The 19,638-nt window shown below is 41.5% G+C and overlaps 1 protein-coding gene and 1 pseudogene across 11 annotated transcripts in view; one reads left to right on the forward strand and one right to left on the reverse strand.

The window, feature by feature from the left end:
- The window catches only part of SPIDR (scaffold protein involved in DNA repair), a 502,324-nt gene that overhangs the window by 258,715 nt on the left and 223,971 nt on the right, over positions 1-19,638 (forward strand). The window lies entirely within an intron of this gene.
- Positions 40-1,616, reverse strand: LOC103237664 (NSFL1 cofactor p47 pseudogene; annotated as a pseudogene).

Raw genomic sequence — 19,638 nt, forward strand, 5'->3', positions numbered from 1 at the left:
CAGAGGAGAGAGGCCAGGCAGCTAGCTGGGCAGTTAGGTTCACCGCTGCATGATGGTAGCATTGAGCAGGTTGGCTTCCTTCAGGGTCCAGCTCTCGTCAACCAGCTCTTTGTTTGGGAAAGTAGTCGTGAGGATAAAGCTGGTGGCAGCCATGGCTGGCCAGACATCCACAATAAAGAGTTGGATGTTGCTGATCTGTGGCTGTAGTTAAATTTCTGTACCAGCCTGTCACTATCTGCAAGCCAAATTTGGATGTTTGTGGTAGTCTCTGATTTGACGATTAAGATGGAAGAGCTGGCTTTGGCTTCATTTTCTGCCAGTTGGACTGGAGAGATGGTACTCAACACCGGGGGGGGCAGTGCTGCTCAGTTTCTGACCCTCACCGGTGAAGGCTCCTTTGGACTTCATGAAGTCCTCATCCCGATGGTCCTCCATATCCAAGTTCGCCTGTCCACTGTGAGCTAGCCTCCACAGCTCTGCTGGCACCTCTCCTCTGTGGATAGACTCCAGAAACTGGGCATCGGATGGGTCTCGGTAGCTTCTGAGTTCTCCATTATCCAGGCTGAATCCACTCTTGTAGAGTTTCAGTACTACATGAACATCTTGGTGGGAATGCTGTCTCTTTTATCCTGCCACATAAGCAGACTCTTCCTTTGGTGCTGCCCCAAGGCCATAGCCACCTCCTGCAAATGGTCTTGGTGTACTGGTCTCTCGGAAACTCCCTCCACAGCTACAGCTCCATGCTCTTTGGCACCTTTAAAGAGATCATCCACCAGCTCATTGGGACTTTTCTTTCTGGGAGGGCCGACAGTCTGCTGTCTACCTCTCTCTGAGGCCCCAGTATAAAACCTCTGGCCTTCCTCTCCTCTTCCTCATCCTCATCTTGGTCATGAATGAGGTCTCTGAAGGCTGTCACTCTGTTATTACTGGGGGCTGTGCCTCTGGACACTGAACTGGGGGTTGCCTTTGAAATGGTTATGATGTCTTCGTCCCCTCTGTCCTCATAAAAGCTCGCTAGCGCAATCTGTAAGTCCCAGGTTAGCCGACTCGAGGAAGAAGCAGGCCTGGTCCTCCTCAGTGCCTGTCACCACCACAAACTCCCTCAGCTCCTCCTATTGCTCCACTGCCATCTTCTCCCATGCACCTCCCTGCATTCACTACTTTCTTAGCGTTTCTAAAGCATCCTTGAATGGGACTTTTGTCTTTCTCCTGAGAGGGAGCTTAGTGACTGGGTTGTTGAGGATGGTTTAATAGAGGGGGATGTGCTAGCTGAAACCCAAACTCTTCTGTTGTTCATCTCACCCTGTCCACACACTGCTGCCTATGGTGATTGGTCTGCTGAGGATTATTGTTAATCACTTTTTACTTGTTTTTCTCCTCCCCCAAACCCAAAGTGTTTTTGGAGATAAAAAGTAAATATGAAGATAAACAGTAAATATGGCTTATAAAGCCAGCTCTGTTCCCTCTCTCTCTCTCTGTTTTGGGGGGAAGACATTGTGCATTTTTAAAGCATAACATGAAGGAGGTTTTAGTATAATATGATTTAGTGCAGGCCTCAGCTACTATCTCTCCCAGTGGTTTTGCTGGAGGCTGGAGCTTCCCGACAGCCCTGACCACGGAGAGGTGGAATGTGGCACTGACGTCACGGCCGCTCCTGGGAATGTTTTGCATTCTTCTTCCTGGCAGTGGTCAGGTGGCTTCCAGCAAGAATGAAGGACAACAGCTTCCAAAGAAGAAAAAAAGAGAGGAGGAAAAGGATAGTTTATAATCAAAGTATTGTGGGGGAGGCACTTTTATTCTAAGCCAAAATTGAAATTAGAACCAGATGTCTTGCATTCCGATGCTGCACGAATGTTAAATAAATTTATTAATGACTGTAATAACTAAGCTATTTGGCTTTTTACTGAACTTAAGTCTTGAAACTCTGTAAGAATTATGGAAAAACGACTTCTTGTAGTTGATATTTTAACTGTGAAAGCAGCTTTCTGAGTGTAAAAGCAAGGACCCTGATGAAATAACCCTCTACTTAATCTACAGGCCGTTTTAAGATCTGTTAATATTCTGAAAGACCACTTCTGAAATATAAAATCTCTGTAATCTATTAACATAGCTTGTTCTGTTCAAACAAATTTAAGCCAATTATTGAGAGAGTTAAACTCTATTTTAGCATCTGCTGCAGAATGTCTTTTCTCAAAATATTTACACTTCCAATGTTATTTCTGTACATTACTGCTCAAACCATATATTCAAAACAAAACAGATTCTTAACAAACAGGTTTTACCCAAGTCTTACAACTCTGCAATAATATATGCAATAGAAAAATGGACAGTAATTGAGTTAAATTTAAAGTTTGTGTTTTTCTTGCCTTCCAGCTACTAAAATACCTCTGTTCAAAATCAGTATACTGGTTTAGCTAATTAACAATCTGTATGTCTATATTTTAAAATAAAATATTATACTTTAAAGAAAAAAAAACAACTTGATGTCTTTCAGTAGATTTGCACTCATTCAGATGTAACAGCAGTTACATTAACAACAGTTCTCCAGTTTAGGTAAAATCTGTTTGAATACTTCCTGTTATACATTGAAATGGAAAGTTGGCTTCCTCTTGTAGGTCATGTTGCTGGTGAGGAATTTCCAGAAATGTGGAGAAGTGCTGACTCATAGTATACAGTGGACAGATCCAGCAACAGTAGGACTTGAGGGGGTTTTTTGAGCTATTGGCTGAGGCAAGCAAAATATGTAGCTGTAATGTTTCATTTTATTTTTAGATATAAGGGTGAGGGTGGAGGAGAAACTGTTGCTTGGCATGGGATCTATGTTAATAACTTTAAAATGGCTACAAGTTCTAGGGTTAGATGTGTGTCTAAATGTGTGTTTTCCTACCGTCTATTATTAGAATTTGAAAAACAGGTTGTTTTTGCTGTAGTCACCCTACTGTTGTTCTCTCTGCCTTTTGCCCACAGGTGAACCATGTGCCTTCTTGGGCTGTGGTTGGTGACTCACCATCGGCTCTATAATGTGAAAGTAACATAGTGCTTGCATTCAGGAGAGTGCTGCAGAAAAAGGTCCATGGCATTGCACCTTTTGTGTCTGTGATCAAAAGTCCCTGAATCTAATAATAACAATTTAAATATTAGCTGACAGGAGTGCAGAGGAAAACTAGGATTTGTTGCCTTTAATATGCCTGCTTTTGTCCTGTATATTTTACGTTCATTAAATTGTCTGACTCTGAAGTTACTGATTGAGTTTTCTTTCATTCATTTGGTATAGAATTGACTGCTAGATTGGGTTTGGAACAGGGATTTCTAAATCAAAAACTCACCACCTAAACTCATCCCTGGGCTCATAAAGTTAATATATCCCAAATGCACTTATCTATCAATTCTACAAGCATGCACTCACTGCTCTGTGTTGGCGCTGACGACATGGAGAAGAGGAAGGTGTGCTCCTTGTTAACTGTTTGAGGGGAGGGAGGCGCTGGGAGGCCACTGCAGAGGATGTGTCTACAGAAGTATGTATAGTGTTACTTTTCAGTTACTATGGTAGACATCTAAGAAAACAGTGAGGCATAAAAGAGGGGTATACTCAAATCTGTGCTAAAGTCTGTGGAAGTGGTTTTTTGGATGTGATTCTGAGGCTGTCACAGTTACTGATTGAAAGTAATTTGAATAGGCAATGTTAGGAGAGACATAAAAAATAGAAACCAGAATATGATGAGGGAGATAAGGGAAATATAAGTATGTAGGTGACTGATATTCAGTCATATGAAAAGTAAAAATAAACAGTATACTACAAATTGTATTTGTATATGCTTTGAGGCCAACACCCAAAACAGCACACATGGTTTCACAAGCACCTCTGACTACTTTTAAAGGCTGTAAAAGGCTATGCTTTTCAAAGACATTCTACCCTTATGTTTCTGGGTTTATATTTTTTATCATTCCTGAAGAATTTGAATGGCTATTTGTTAATCATGAAGATTCACAAAACCATAGAAATTATTTTAAACACGATTTCCTGTTTTCTTTAAAGTTCAATAAAAGGAAGAGCACATGTCCTCCTTTTGAACAGAAGTCCCAGTGCAGGGTAGGGGATGGAAATGGAGGGCTGGGCCACACTGTGCTGTGGAGGCTTAACCTGCACATCTGACCCCCACTAGCCTTCAGCTGATTCTAGTGTGCTTTCTGACAATAGCCCATTACTTAAATTTTCTATCTGCCAGTTTCTTCAGCTAAAAGATCTTCTGCTAAAGAAACCAGTGACCTATTTTGGTGCTTATGAGGAATTACTAACAGAATTAAGCTCATAGTTCAAAATATGGAGGATTGTTCTCTGCTTTTTTAAGTGTATGTTCTCTGAACACTTAGCAAAGAAGAACCTTGTGAACATCTACCTTATATTCTGAGAATCAACTGAATACTGTTATGTTGTTGTCCTTAGCTTTGATGTCCTATGGTATAGAAAAGACTGAAAATGATGAAGATGGGATATAATTAGGGCCTGCCACTGTTCCCAGGGATCCTTGGGAAGTGTCCCAATCCCCTTGGGAGGCTAATCTACAAATCTTAGGACTGGAATAGTGACATATATGGCTGTATAATAGCACTTACAGGACTTTATTGTATTTTTTCTCATTCCCAATACTGTACGAAATTCTAGATCTAAATTGTCTGAACTGTTTTCTATGCAGAGCTCATAAGCGTAATACATTTGTTGACTGAATAAATGAAATTGCTCTTCTTTGAGGCAGAAATACATTTCCTCTGTAAGCTTTTTTGTGTATACACATACAGTCCATGAAATGCCTTTTTTTTCTTTTAAGACGGAGTCTCGCTCTGTTGCACAGGCTGGAGTGCAGTGGTGCGATCTCCGCTCACTGCAACCTCCACTCCCGGGTTCAAGTGATTCTCCTGCCTCAGACTCTTGAGTAGCTGGGACTACAGGCATGCACCACCATGTCAGCTAATTCTGTGTATTTTTAGTAGAGACAGGGTTTCACCATATTAGCCAGGATGGTCTTGATCTTCTGACCTTGTGATCTGCCCACGTCGGCCTCCTAGAGTGCTGGGATTACAGGCATGAGCCACTGTGCCCGGCCAATGTCTGTTTTTTAAGAGACAAAGTCTTCCTTTGTTGCCCAGGCTGGTCTTGAACTTCTGGGCTCAAGTAGTTAGTTCTTTGGCTCGGCCTCCCAAAGTGCTGGGTTTGCAGGCATGAACCATCATACCCAGCTTCATGAAATGCTTTTTAAAAAAATTGTAAAATATGCATAACATAAAAATTATCATTTTAACCATTCTTAGATGTATTTTCAGTGGTATTAACTACAATCATAATGTGGCGCAACCAACACCGCTCTTCATTTCCAGAACTTTTTCATCATCCCCGACATGAACTCTGGTACCCATTAAACACTAACTCCTTCTCCCCACAAATCCCTAGTAACCTGTATTCTGCTTTCTACCTGTATAAAGGTGCCTATTCTAGGTAACTCTTAGGTAGAATCATACAATATTTGTTATTTTGTGTCTGGCTTATTTTAGTTAGCGTAATGTTTTCAAAGTTCATCCACATTATGTGTCAGAATTTCCTTCCTTTTTTAAGGCTGAATAATATTTCATTGTATGTATATGCCATATTTTTTTTATCCATTCATGTGTTCGTCCTGTGAAATATTTGATTTGTTTTCACCTCTTGACTACTCTGTGAATAATGCTTCTGTGAACATAAGTATACAAGTATCTGTTTAGTTTCTGCTCTCAATTTTTTTTTAGCTGTAGATCTAGGAGTGGAATTGATGGATTTTATGGTTTGACTTCTTAAGGAACTGCCATATTGTTTTCCACAGAGGTTGCATCATTTTATATTCCTACCATCAATGCATGGGAGTTTCGGTTTCTCCATGTTCTCACCAACACTTGTTATTTTCTTTTTTTGATAATTGCCATTCTAATGGGTGTGAAGTGGTATTTAATTGTGGTTTTGATTTGCATTTCCCTGATGACTTGTCACCCAGGCTGGAGTGCAGTGGCACAATCTTGGCTCACTGCAACCTCTGTCTCCCAGGTTCAAGCAATTCTCCTGCCTCAGCCTCCCAAGTAGATGGGATTACGGACACCTACCACCATGCCCAGCTAATTTTTTGTGTTTTTAATAGAGACAGAATTTCACCAAGTTGGCCACGCTAGTCTTGAACTTTTGACCTCAAGTGATCAACTCGTCTAGGCCTCCCAAAGTTCTGGGATGACAGGTGTGAGCCACTGTGCCTGGCAGACACACCTTTAAATTATGAAATACCCCCACTTAAAAAAGTAACTATTACTATTACTTGCAAAATAGAAGTCTGCGGCCGGGTGCTGTGGCGCAAGCGTGTAATCCCAGCACTTTGGGAGGCCGAGACAGGCGGATCACAAGGTCAGGAGATCGAGACCATCCTGGCTAACACAGTGAAACCCTGTCTCTACTAAAAAACACAAAAAAACTAGCCAGGCGAGGTGTCGGGCGCCGTCAGTCCCAGCTACTCGGGAGGCTGAGGCAGGAGAATGGCGTAAACTCGGGAGGCGGAGCTTGCAGTGAGCCGAGATCTGGCCACTGCACTCCAGCCTGGGCGACAGAGTGAGACTCCGTCTCAAAAAAAACAAACAAACAAAAAAAAGAAATAGAAGTCTGCTACTAAGATACAGAGAGTTCCTCATCAATCCTTTATACTCTAATACCAGCCCTCCCTGTGCCCACAGACACTGGTTGCTTGATATGAGGTGCATATCCATGACCACAGATGTCCCTGAGGCTGCTGATCCCTGAGGGCTCAGAAAAGAGTGGGCTCCTCCCTCATTAGCTGGTCTGTCTACATAATATTCTGTTGATATATTTGTATCAAATTCATTAAGTATCCAAAATGATTATGTTCACCTATCCTGATTATAGTTTTCTCAGAAAACATACTTTTAACCTAAAGCTATCAATAATATGTAGGCATTAAATAATTTGAAAAGAAGTTTGTGAAATTATTCACAGTGAGAACATCTTGTAATCATGAAATCAATGAAAAATTTGCTAATTTTCATGGTTTCATTATTCGTATTTAACGTTAATTCATCTGAAATTTATTCTGATGTATCATTTGAGGATAGAGATTAATTCTAATTACTTTTCAAACAATTTTATCAGCACTACTTTCCGAATAATTTTCCCTCACTGATTTTAAATGCTTCTCCTATCGTATATTATATTCCTATACGTCGTAAGAGTTCTTGACTCTATATTCTATTTCATTGTGTTATAGCTTTTCTTTCTCATTCTAATGTCTTTCACTAAACTAATCTACATTCTGTAGTTGGAGTTTTTACTTTAAATTCTAAGGTTGTTAATACTTTTAAAAAATTATTTTAAAGTAATTGTAGGCTATTCAGTGAGCATTCACAGATATTCTCCACATGAAAAAGTGCATTGGTGGCAATTCATAGATACATTGGTCTGGTACAGCAGCCAGGCACTTTGTTAGTTCCAGTTTCACCTCATGCTAGACATGCAGGCATCCTAAAAGTTCAGGTATATTCTTGTGATGTGCTTATTATGATATTCAGAAACTTATTAATAGAAATTAAATTATAGAAACTGCTGCTCCATTTAATTGGCTACGACATTCTTGCAATGGTAACTATTTTGCCTTGGACGTAACCTAATTATCTCTGTTAGAAGAGTAGAAATGTTTATAGCATTTCCTTTTTGAAGTATTTGAAACAAATATTTTTATTTGATTTATAATGCTTTTCTCTTTATTTGACCAAGAAATGTTATGGTGGTCCCATTATGTGTCTAGACGCTGTGCTGAAGGCATTGGGAAACAGGAGCACACTCACACCAGAGCCTCACATCTTGTGACAGCCACTTGCTAGAACTGGGGTGGTAGGGCATGTTGTTATATTACTGAAGTCTTATGCTACTTTTTTTTTTTTTTTTTTTTTTTTTGAGATGGGGTCTCGCTCTGTTGCCCAGACTGGAATGCAGTGGCATGATCTCGGCTCACTGCAAGCTCCGCCTCCCGAGTTCACGCCAATCTCCTGCCTCAGCCTCCCAAGTAGCTGGAACTACAGGCGCCTGCCACCACGCCCGGCTAATTTTTGTATTTTTAGTAAAGACAGGGTTTCACCGTGTTAGCCAGGATGGTCTCAGTCTCCTGACCTCGTGATCCACCCACCTCGGCCTCCCAAAGTGCTGGGATTACAGGCGTGAGCCATTGTGCCCAGCCTCAAGTCTTATGCTACTTTTAATGTCTTATGTTAGCAAAATGAAGAAATGTGAATAATTGGTGAAACCTTTGAAACTCAAGCTCTAAGATTCCTGTAAAGAACTATACGTTGGAAATAATTTAATAATGCCAAGTACATATGATCAAGAAAATGATAGAGTGGGCAGTTCTCTGACCTGGCTATGGGGGGGGGGGGGGGTGGTCGTGGTGGTCGTGGTGTTTTGTTGTTTTGGAGACAGAGTTTTGCTCTTGTTGCCTAGGCTGCAATGCAATGGCTCGATCTCAGCTCACTGTAACCTCTGCCTCCTGGGCAAATCAAGCAATTCTCCTGCATCAGCCTCCTGAGTAGCTGGGATTACAGGCGCTTGCCATCATGCCCAGCTAATTTTTGTCTTTTTAGTAGAGGCAGGGTTTCATCGATGTTAGCCAGGCTGGTCTCAAACTCCTGACCTCAAGTGACACACCTACCTCGGTCTCCCAAAATGCAGGGATGACAGAAGTGAGCCAGTGTGCCTGGCCACTATGTGTTCTTTTAAACCCCATAACAAAGTTTTTAAAAAGATGCTTTGGTCGAGTGCAGTGGCTCATGCCTGTAATCCCAGCACTTTTGGGAGTCCAAAAGTACGGAGGGAAGATCACTTGAGACCAGGAGTTCAGAACTAGTCTGGGCAATATGGCGAGATCCTGTCTGTAGTAAAAAATTTATAATTAGCCAGGCATGGTGGCATAGGCCTGTAGTCCCTGCTACTTAGGAGGCTGAGGTGGCAGGATTGTTTTAGTCCAGGAGGTCAAGGCTGCACTGAGCTGTGATGGCACCATTGTACTCTAGCCTAAGTAACAGAGCAAGACCCTGCCTCAAAAAAAACAAACAAAAAAGATACTTTGATTGTATGTGATAGTAAGTTTGCAAAATAAAAAAAGATTAATTTATAAATGCATATGCTTGATTGGAGACATCTTTAAAAATTTTTAAACAAGGTATATGATCAAAGACAACTGAATTAGTCAATGAGCATAGAGTGTGACAGATTTTAAAATTCTACCTCTCGTTATTATATTAAGCCCTTATACCAATTGGTGTAGCACAAATTCATCCCGAATCCTATGGGAGGAAAAGGGATTAGCTACCAAGAATCTTATAACCTGAACTTAACTATAGATAATATAGTTATATTTGAATATGGAGTATCTATTATTTGATTCCCACTTAGTTATCTTTAGTTTTTCTGAAAAATTATAAACAGGAATTTTAGTGACACGCCTCTTGTAACACGGAGAGGCAAATATTTTATAAGCTCTGTACACATTCCTGTATTGATCAGCTGGCTCGTTAAATGATCCCCCAGCTTGTTAATGATCCGTTGAACATGTGTAAGCCCCATGGATGGCAGGGACCTGTTCCGTTCAGCTTTTTTCTTCCTTTTGAAACTGGTATATGTTGAGTGTCTGATATGAACTGAACAAAACTTGAATTGTTTAATTTTATGCTTGTGTCAAGCAAGCTCCCAGAAGTCTGGCTAAAGAGTAGTTTGTTCATTTAAAAATCTAGCCTTCAGAATCTTTGTAGCATGAATATTTTTCTCTCTCAGCCCCAGAGCCAGTTCCCACCCTTTTCAGTCTAATCTTTGGCAGCACAAGACCATGTGCTGGAATGGCATGAAAATTCTTAACTTACTCCTTTCAAAAAAGAAGCCAACTATATTTAATGCTTTGTGTAGGCTATTTCTTTTCATCCTTAACACAAATGGAAGGGAGGCATTATTATAAATTTGCAGATGGGGAAACTGAAGTCATTGAGGTTAAATAACTTGCTGAATTCCCACCACCAGTGGATCACAAAGCTGTGTGACACTAGGCATGACTTCCCAAAAGAACCCCATCTTGTCATCCTATAATCTGTAGATGAAAGTAGGGTTTGCTGACGGCCCTGAGAAAATCTTAACAAACTGGATGAGGCTGAAAGACTTTTCCAGGGATATGACTCCAGAACTGTGACCTTCCCTTTGTGTGTTCAGCATGACCTCCTCCTGCTGCTGCATATGGCGTCGATGTAAGTATAGATATGGCCTTGCTCTGAAGAGAAGTAAAAAGGCTTCACTTCTTTAGAGGAAAATGCATGTGTACCATTTTGAGAATGAATGTTGGATCCAAGACGTCTGACAGTAGAGAGGCTCCGAAGAATGGGGTGATTTATCACAAAGATTGGACGGGATCCATGTATGCCTCTGAACCCTTCCTGGTTTCTAGCGGGCTGTTCCAAGGGAAAATTTAGGTCAACTTCATTCAGTTTTACTAGAGATTTAATTGGACATGCTTTGGCTAATCAACTAGTAATAACCATGTTTCACATTTCTTCCTTTCTTTACTGCTTTCTCCTTAAGAGCAAATAATTAATACCAGAAATTTCTGTCTTGGGTATTATGGGATGCGTGTGGCTATAAATGAAGAAATTACAGAGCCTACATGGAAGATAACAGAAACAATACCCAGTCGTTTTGTTGTGATTCTTTTTTTTCTCTCTTTTTTTTTTTTTTTTTTTTTTTTTTTTTTGAGACGGAGTCCTGCTCTGTCGCCCAGGCTGGAGTATAGTGGCGCCATCTCGGCTCACTGCAATCTTCATCTCCCGGGTCCCCATTCAAGCAATTCTCCCGCCTCAGCCTCTGGAGTAGCTAGGATTACAGGCACGCACCACCATGCCCAGCTAATTTTTGTATTTTTAGTAGAGACAGGGTTTCACCATGTTGGCCAGGCTGGTCTCGAACTCCTGACCTCGTGATCCGCCCACCTCAGCCTCCCAAAGTGCTGGGATTACAGGCGTGAGCCACCGCACCCAGCCACTCTTTATTTTTTATTTTCCTCTACTCAAGACAGCTTAGAAGAGAGATCCGTTTTGCATTTGGAATTCTTCCAGTTAGTTTTGAAATCTAATCAACAAGATTGGGGAGTATTTTGTGTTAATGAAGTATGTTCCTAGTTCTTAGAAATATATGAATGAGGCTGGGCACGATGGCTCATGCCTGTAATCCCAGCACTTGGGGAGTCGGAGGCGGGCGGATCACCTGAGGTCAGGAGTTCGAGACCAGCCTGGCCAACATGGTGAAACTCCGTCTCTACTAAAAATACCAAAATTAGCCAGGCATGGTGGCGGGTGCCTGTAATCCCAGCTACTGGGGAGGCTGAGGCAGGAGAATCTCTTGAACCTGAGAGGCAGAGATTGCAGTGAGCTGAGATCGTGCCACTGTACTCCAGCCTGGCAGCTTGGGCGACAAGAGCGAGAGTCTATCTCAAAACAAAAAGAAAAAAGAAGAAAAGAAATATATAAATGAGCAGGAGAAAAGGAACTGTGATACTGAAGGGGTCGGCCTCTCCTGCTGTGTTCCACTCTTACCAGTGGAGCATGTGCTTTGACTCCAGGGTTTCTGCAGCATCCGCAATAAATATGTGACTGTATTTTGTATCTACCCACATGTGTTTTCCCTCACATGGTGTCTTTCCTTAAATCTGTGAAGAAAATAGCTGTTTTAAAGTTCATTTATTTTCTCCATTTGGTTGTCAGCAGCAGGAAAGGCTGCTGAAGGATCTGAGCCAGCATGGGAATGGGAAGGGCCTGTGAGCTCTTAGGGAAAGAGGTAATCTCTATGTCCTGGTTACTGGCGTGACCCCAGGTCAAATGACTCCCCCACCCTCTCCTCCTGCCAAGGTTGGTTAGGGTTCAAATGTGTTCCTACCCAAAATCACACATTGTCACTGTGTGGGATGCACAATATTCCATTGCTTTGCTCTCTTAAAAAAGACAGTTAAAAGTAAGAAGTATTTGTTGGAATTTTTAAAAACATGGTTTTTAAACCTATCTTTATTATTAGTTTTTAATGCTAAAAGCATTTTATTTACCTAGGATTCTTGGTTTTGGATGGGTTTTATTTTTTCTTTAGGTGGTAGTAGTCTGTTTCGGAGAAAGCTCTATATTATGCATTATTTGTGAAATCTCTAGTAACCTGATGATGTTTCTGTTTCTGTCACATTGTTTTAAAAGGAATAGTTTAAAGATTTAAAGTGATCTTTGTGTGTGTGTGTGTGTGAGTGTGTGTGTGGTTTTCTTCTTTCTTTTCTTTCTTTCCTTCCTTCCTTCCTTCCTTCTTTCCTTCTTTCCTCTTTATTTTTATTATTATTATTTTTTATTTGTTTGAGCCAGGGTCTCACCCTGTCCCCCAGACTGGAATACAGGGGCACAATCTCGGCTCACTACAGCCTCGACCTCCCAGGCTCAGGCGATCCTCCCACCTCTCAAATTGTTGGAACTTCAGGCATAGAGAGCCACCATGCGTGGCTTTTCTTTTTTAATGCAAGTATTTCTTTTGGAATTTGAACTTTAATACTACTTTGGTGTGTTTTCATCTAAATTCCATTTTGTGAGCTTCTTAGTATTTGATTGAAAACCTATTTCGTTTTACTTGACACTAACCAGATCAACAAGATAAGGATATTACCCAAAGGTGGTTTCTAGTAGGATTGTGGCCACAAACATCAATTCTGTAGCCAAGTATGGACTAATGTGGACTGAGAAGGTGGCTTGGAAGAAAGTCACATTTCCACCTGGTCAGGGACGTTTGAAGATTATGCATGTTTTAAGGGAAAAGGCCTGCTGAATGTGGAGAGTACAAAGGTGTAACTATCACTTGAGCTTTTTAGAAGTCCTTCGATGTAGCTGCCAACTTGGATAAACCACCTCAAGTCCAGCCAGTACAGCAGCTCTGTTTTATCTTCATTGTGAGTCTGTCTCCCTGCCGGCTGGTGATGGGGGTCAGGCTGGATCACGGATTTGACCACCCTGCACCCAGGCCTGCCCCTCTTTTCTCTGTTACATAGTGCTGGGCAGCCTCTGGGGGGCCTCACCGATTTTTGTTTTTTAGTGGTGATAACAGCACGATCAGGCCGCAGCCTTCTCAATAAGAAGTGCTAACTTCCTCAGGAAAACAGAAGTGTGGTATGCACCATTACATAACCCAGTTTCTCTGGTGATACAATTTTAGTTTTTGAGAGCTGTTTTGAAGTCTTCCCACAGAACTGCAGGCCTCTCTGTTTTCCTGTATGAGGTGAGGAGATGCCAGTTTTGTCCATACACTCATGAAAAAACACAATGACGGATTAAGCGTCCTGAAGTGTCAGAAGGATACCTGGTGTGGTAGCTTCTAAAATACCACTAAAAGTTATTTTAGAGATGAATTATTTAGAATTGACACCTGAGTTGGATTACCAAATGAAATAAAGCGTGCCAGGTAAATGTGAATTTTTTATAAACTGCTAGGCACATGTATACTAAAAAAAATTATTAATTGTTTATCTGCAATTTACATTTACCTGGGCATCCTGTATTTTATTAGGTAAATCAGGCAACTCTCCACCTGAAACTAGATTATGCAAACTAAGAATTAACATAAAAAGTACTGTCATTGTGTGGATGAGAAACCTCCTCCTCCTCTTCTAAACCAGTTTAGGAAGCCTGTGCTTCATCATTTCTCATATACTCTCCTCCCATGTATATCCAAATTAAAATGTGTATATCTGGCATGTGGCTCACTGTTTCACATGCCTAACTGCAGCCCCTCTGGTATTCTATAGTCACAGCACCATTTTGGTGGGTCAGCCATGGGCAGCAGGTCCTGACCTCTCCTGACCACCTCCGAGGAACTGCAGACTCTCAGCATTTGCGTGTGTTCCTCCTCAGAGCCCTGGGACAACCCTGGCCAGCTGGAGGCAGAGAGACAGGCACGTAAACCTCCTGGCACATCTTGGGGATGCCTGGGCCAAAATATGCCACTGGCCTAATTCTCTGAAGGTCTCAAAGCATTTTCATATTAAGTTATTCAAGTGACCCAGAGAACAAGAAAGGAGTTGTTACTACATGATATCAGAGAACACTCAGAGGTTGGAAGGGAATTGGGAGAATTAAGTAATTATTAATAAATTCTAAAACTTTAATAAATCAATATTCAAAGGAGAAATGGTGGAACTAACATTTTGTACCAAGGGTGCTGGTGTTGGGAATTCAGACATCTCCTGCAAAATATTTCTGATACAATTTAGTAAAATGTAGTTTTTAGGGGAGACCTTTTACAGAAGGAAGCTTTTATTTCCAAAGGACTTCATAAAAGGTGTAAAGGCCACACTGTGAATTAGGGATGACACACCCTGTTTTGAATTGGATTTCCTGCTAGTTCTGATCCGAGGCATTCTTCCCGGACTAGGGTGAATTCAGTTCCAGTGTTTGCTTGTAAAACTGAATCTGGTCATTGTATTTGCAGTTTGGCTTCCTGCCTGCTGTTAAAGTACAGAGCAAACTTCAGCTCGTTACTCCCTATGATTCTGTGTCCTCCTAAAGAGCAGGGAAAGAAGAGGGGAAAACCCAGGAGGTGACTGAGTTCATTTACATGCCGTACCAAAGGGCAGCTGCTTGCTGCCTTGTCGTCACAGGATTCTGTGGAGAATCCTGATATTCCATTTACCAGAATAGGAGACAGCCTGGAAAACAAACAAAAAAAGTGTCTTTCTTTTTATGGTTCTAGCTATGGCATTACTAACTGAATAATCTACTTTCTTTTTCTTTAACAAACATAGGTGAAAATTTAGAAAATTTTATGTTCTCCCTGTTTCCAAAGTTTTCTGTATGAAGAAAGAACTTATAAAAAGAGGTCACCACCAGGCGCAGTGGCTGATGCCTGTAATCCCAGCACTTTGGGAGGCCAGGGTGAGCGGATCACTTGAGGTCAGGAGTTCAACACCAGCCTGCCCAACATGGTGAAACCCCATCTCTACCAGAAATACAAAAATTAGCCAGGTGTGGTGGCATACGCCTTTAGTCCCAGCTACTCAGGCGGCTGAGGCAGGATAATCACTTGAGCCCAGGAGCCAATGCACTCCAGCCTGGGTGACAGAGTGAGACCCTACCTCAAAAAAAAAAAAAAAAAAAAAGTCACAAGGTGGTAGCACTGCTGGCTAGTTGGAGCTGGCCGTGCCTATTGAATTGTCCTGAGAGAACACCAGGTTGTGTACATGCTGTCTAGATTTGTGGGAAGTGTCGGGGGCTTACCCCTTTTCCCTGCAGTTGTAGAAAATGTGATGCAGTCTTCTCAGTGTAGTTCCAGCCACCTCATTAAGATACCTGGCAAAACTTGAGTGTGGATCAGAAGGAATCCAGAAGCATATAGTGGCATCAGCCTATGTGTCCTTAGGAATCTTGTATTCCCCTGAGTTAAACTTAGAGCCTCTGAATTTGTGGAAAGGACAGAGAGGAAAGATGTTCTGTTGTGGGGCTGTTCCCAGGCTCGGCTTCCTCACACTGAGGCAGTGCACCCAGTACTGAAATAAGGAACATTGCAATGATGCCTGGGGTCAGCAAGTGACCTTGCTGACATCACAACATGTGCATTTCTCACTGTTCTTGGTTATTTAATTCTGATCTGGTCCATTGGATTAGAGCCAGATTAAACATCAATAAATTTTGAGTTTACTATTAACAAAGAGTGGAGTCCTGCTACCTTACTGTTACTTTGCTAGGTGCTAAGAGAGAAATCAGAAAATTTAAGGCATGGATTTTGGTCACAGGGAGCAAAATCTACTCTTTATTGGCTAAGAAGCCTTAAAAACCACGTAACTGTCACGTAGTGGCAGACCATGAGCAAAAAGAAAAAAATGAACCCAGCTTCTTCTTGGCTGTTTTATGTGCATTCAGCTGCCTGGTGTTTAGAGGAACCAAATGTACAGAAATGAAACCGTTGAGGAGATTCCCAGAGCTAACTGCAGGGTGCTGCAGGGATGTGGCAACTGAACATCCAGGAACTGTAACAAGACAGTGTTTAAATAGAAAAAAATGAAGCAGTCCAAAGCAGAAGGTTCTGACTTCTGGTTTCTAGTCTGGCATGTAAGGCAGGTGGAAGTTGTCACTCCTATCTTCACAATAAGGAAAAGCTGAACAAACTAAAAATCAATGTTTTTTAGCTTCATCAGAGAATTGTCACAGAACAAACAACTGCCCCCCAAATTGGAGCAAATGACAGGCAAATAAACAGAGAATCACAGCTTCCCAGAGCAAAAGACCTGGAGCAGAAGTATCCAGCAGAACCCAGAACCAGCCTAAGAAAACTTCAATTATTTGACACATTGCCAGAGGCTTGGTGTGGACAATCTTGCAAGTTACACTCCAGGGGGTCCTGTCTTGGGGAGAGTGGGCACACTTTTGTTTTATGTTTTACATTCAATGTCTAGGAACCCTGCTAGTTTCTCACTGTGAAGATCAGGGAACAACCCGTTATGCTTGTATCGGGGGAAGGGAAAGGTAGCCATTTAACAGTAAACTGGAGCATTCAGCCCTCAAGATAAACTATTTCACCAGAGTCTAACCAATTGGGGTTTTATCAGAGCCCAGTTAACTTGGGGGGAAGGAAAAACACCAACACCAACTCCAGATTTCCTCCAGCCTTCCTGTTTCTCTGGGGAGAAAAAAGCTCTGAAGCACCTGTCAGGATCACAGCCCAGAGGCACAATGGGCTTACTAAAGAGCTAGACCTCATCATAGGACTATAGAACACCTCCCATACCCTGGTACTATACCACCACATCAGCAAGGCTCCTGTGTAGTAACAGAGGAATAAAACGGAAAGAACTGAGCACCTCAGACCTTATTTAAAAAGAAGGCTGTAGAGAAACCCAAAGATAACAGGGGAGACAAAAACATGGACACCAGAGAAAATTTTAGCTTTGGAAAGCACTATAGCAAACAATAAGACAGCCCATCATTAAAGTCGCCAGGTCAACCAGATGTAGCCTCTGTAGGTGTCTTGGCTACCAGCATAGGATCACTATGGTTCGCCAGATGGCCCCCACTGGTGCCAGTCTTGGTTAGGTTCACCAGATGTTGCCTGTGGGCTACTGTTTTATATTTCTATCTTTGGACAGAGAGCTACTATTCTTTTATTGGATGTGAAATGGTGAAGGTACACAAGCATATTGCTGTCATTGTTTTCTGGCTTTCCTAAATTACTTTTACCAGTGGTGTATCTTTTTTAAAAAACTATCTACTTCGAGATGGTATGTCTTGATTGACATCTCATGGAGAAGTGGATGGGGAAAATACTGGTTCTGTGGAAAGACTCTCCATTAGTGGCTTGCTCGTCCAGCTCTGATCTTTCTGTTCCAGGACTCTCCCTGTTTCAACAACAGCAACAACATGATAATAACAAACCTCACATATGTTGTTCCACTGGATAATTGTAATTTTTAAAAATAAATCGTTGTAAAACCAAGAACAGTTTCATCACTTTTTTCTTTTTTTTTTCTTTTTTTTTTTTTTAATTATTATACTTTGACTTCTAGGGTACATGTGCATAACGTGCAGGTTTGTTACATATGTATACTTGTGCCATGTTGGTGTGCTGCACCCATCAACTCGTCAGCACCTATCAACTCGTCATTTACATCAGGTATAACTCCCCGTGCAATCCCTCCCCCCTCCCCCCTCCCCATGATAGGCCCCGGTGTGTGTTGTTCCCCTTCCCAAGTCCAAGTGATCTCATTGTTCAGTTCCCACCTATGAGTGAGAACATGCGGTGTTTGGTTTTCTGTTCTTGTGATAGTTTGCTAAGAATGATGGTTTCCAGCTGCATCCATGTCCCTACAAAGGACACAAACTCATCCTTTTTTATGGCTGCATAGTATTCCATGGTGTATATGTGCCACATTTTCTTAATCCAGTCTGTCACTGATGGACATTTGGGTTGATTCCAAGTCTTTGCTATTGTGAATAGTGCCGCAATAAACATACGTGTGCATGTGTCTTTATAGCAGCATGATTTATAATCCTTTGGGTATATACACAGTAATGGGATGGCTGGGTCATAGGTACATCTAGTTCTAGATCCTTGAGGAATAGCCATACTATTTTCCATAATGGTTGAACTAGTTTACAATCCCACCAACAGTGTAAAAGTGTTCCTGTTTCTCCACATCCTCTCCAGCACCTGTTGTTTCCTGACTTTTTAATGATTGCCATTCTAACTGGTGTGAGATGGTATCTCATTGTGGTTTTGATTTGCATTTCTCTGATGGCCAGTGATGATGGGCATATTTTCATGTGTCTGTTGGCTGTATGAATGTCTTCTTTTGAGAAATGTCTGTTCATATCCTTTGCCCACTTTTTGATGGGGTTGTTTGTTTTTTTCTTGTAAATTTGTTTCAGTTCTTTGTAGGTTCTGGATATTAGCCCTTTGTCAGATGAGTAGATTGCAAACATTTTCTCCCATTCTGTAGGTTGCCTGTTCACTCGCATGGCAGTTTCCTTTGCTGTACAGAAGCTCTTTAGTTTAATGAGATCCCATTTGTCAATTTTGGCTTTTGCTGCCGTTGCTTTTGGTGTTTTAGACATGAAGTCTTTGCCCATGCCTATGTCCTGAATGGTACTACCTAGGTTTTCCCCTAGGATTTTTATGGTATTAGGTCTAACATTTAAGTCTCTAATCCATCTTGAATTAATTTTCGTATAAGGAGTAAGGAAAGGATCCAGTTTCAGCTTTCTACTTATGGCTAGCCAATTTTCCCAGCACCATTTATTAAATAGGGAATCCTTTCCCCATTTCTTGTTTCTCTCAGGTTTGTCAAAGATCAGATGGCTGTAGATGTGTGGTATTATTTCTGAGGACTCTGTTCTGTTCCATTGGTCTATATCTCTGTTTTGGTACCAGTACCATGCTGTTTTGGTTACTGTGGCCTTGTAGTATAGTCTGAAGTCAGGTAGCGTGATGCCTCCAGCTTTGTTCTTTTGACTTAGGACTGTCTTGGAGATGCGGGGTCTTTTTTGGTTCCGTATGAACTTTAAAGCAGTTTTTTCCAATTCTATGAAGAAACTCATTGGTAGCTTGATGGGGATGGCATTGAATCTATAAATAACCTTGGGCAGTATGGCCATTTTCACGATATTGATTCTTCCTATCCATGAGCATGGTATGTTCTTCCATTTGTTTGTGTCCTCTTTTATTTCACTGAGCAGTGGTTTGTAGTTCTCCTTGAAGAGGTCCTTTACATCCCTTGTAAGTTGGATTCCTAGGTATTTTATTCTCTTTGAAGCAATTGTGAATGGAAGTTCATTCCTGATTTGGCTCTCTGTTTGTCTGTTACTGGTGTATAAAAATGCTTGTGATTTTTGCACATTAATTTTGTATCCTGAGACTTTGCTGAAGTTGCTTATCAGCTTAAGGAGATTTTGGGCTGAGACAATGGGGTTTTCTAAATATACAATCATGTCATCTGCAAAGAGGGACAATTTGACTTCTTCTTTTCCTAACTGAATCCCCTTGATTTCTTTCTCTTGCCTGATTGCCCTAGCCAGAACTTC

This window comes from Chlorocebus sabaeus, chromosome 8 (genome assembly GCF_047675955.1).
Source record: "Chlorocebus sabaeus isolate Y175 chromosome 8, mChlSab1.0.hap1, whole genome shotgun sequence".
NCBI lineage: Eukaryota > Metazoa > Chordata > Mammalia > Primates > Cercopithecidae > Chlorocebus > Chlorocebus sabaeus.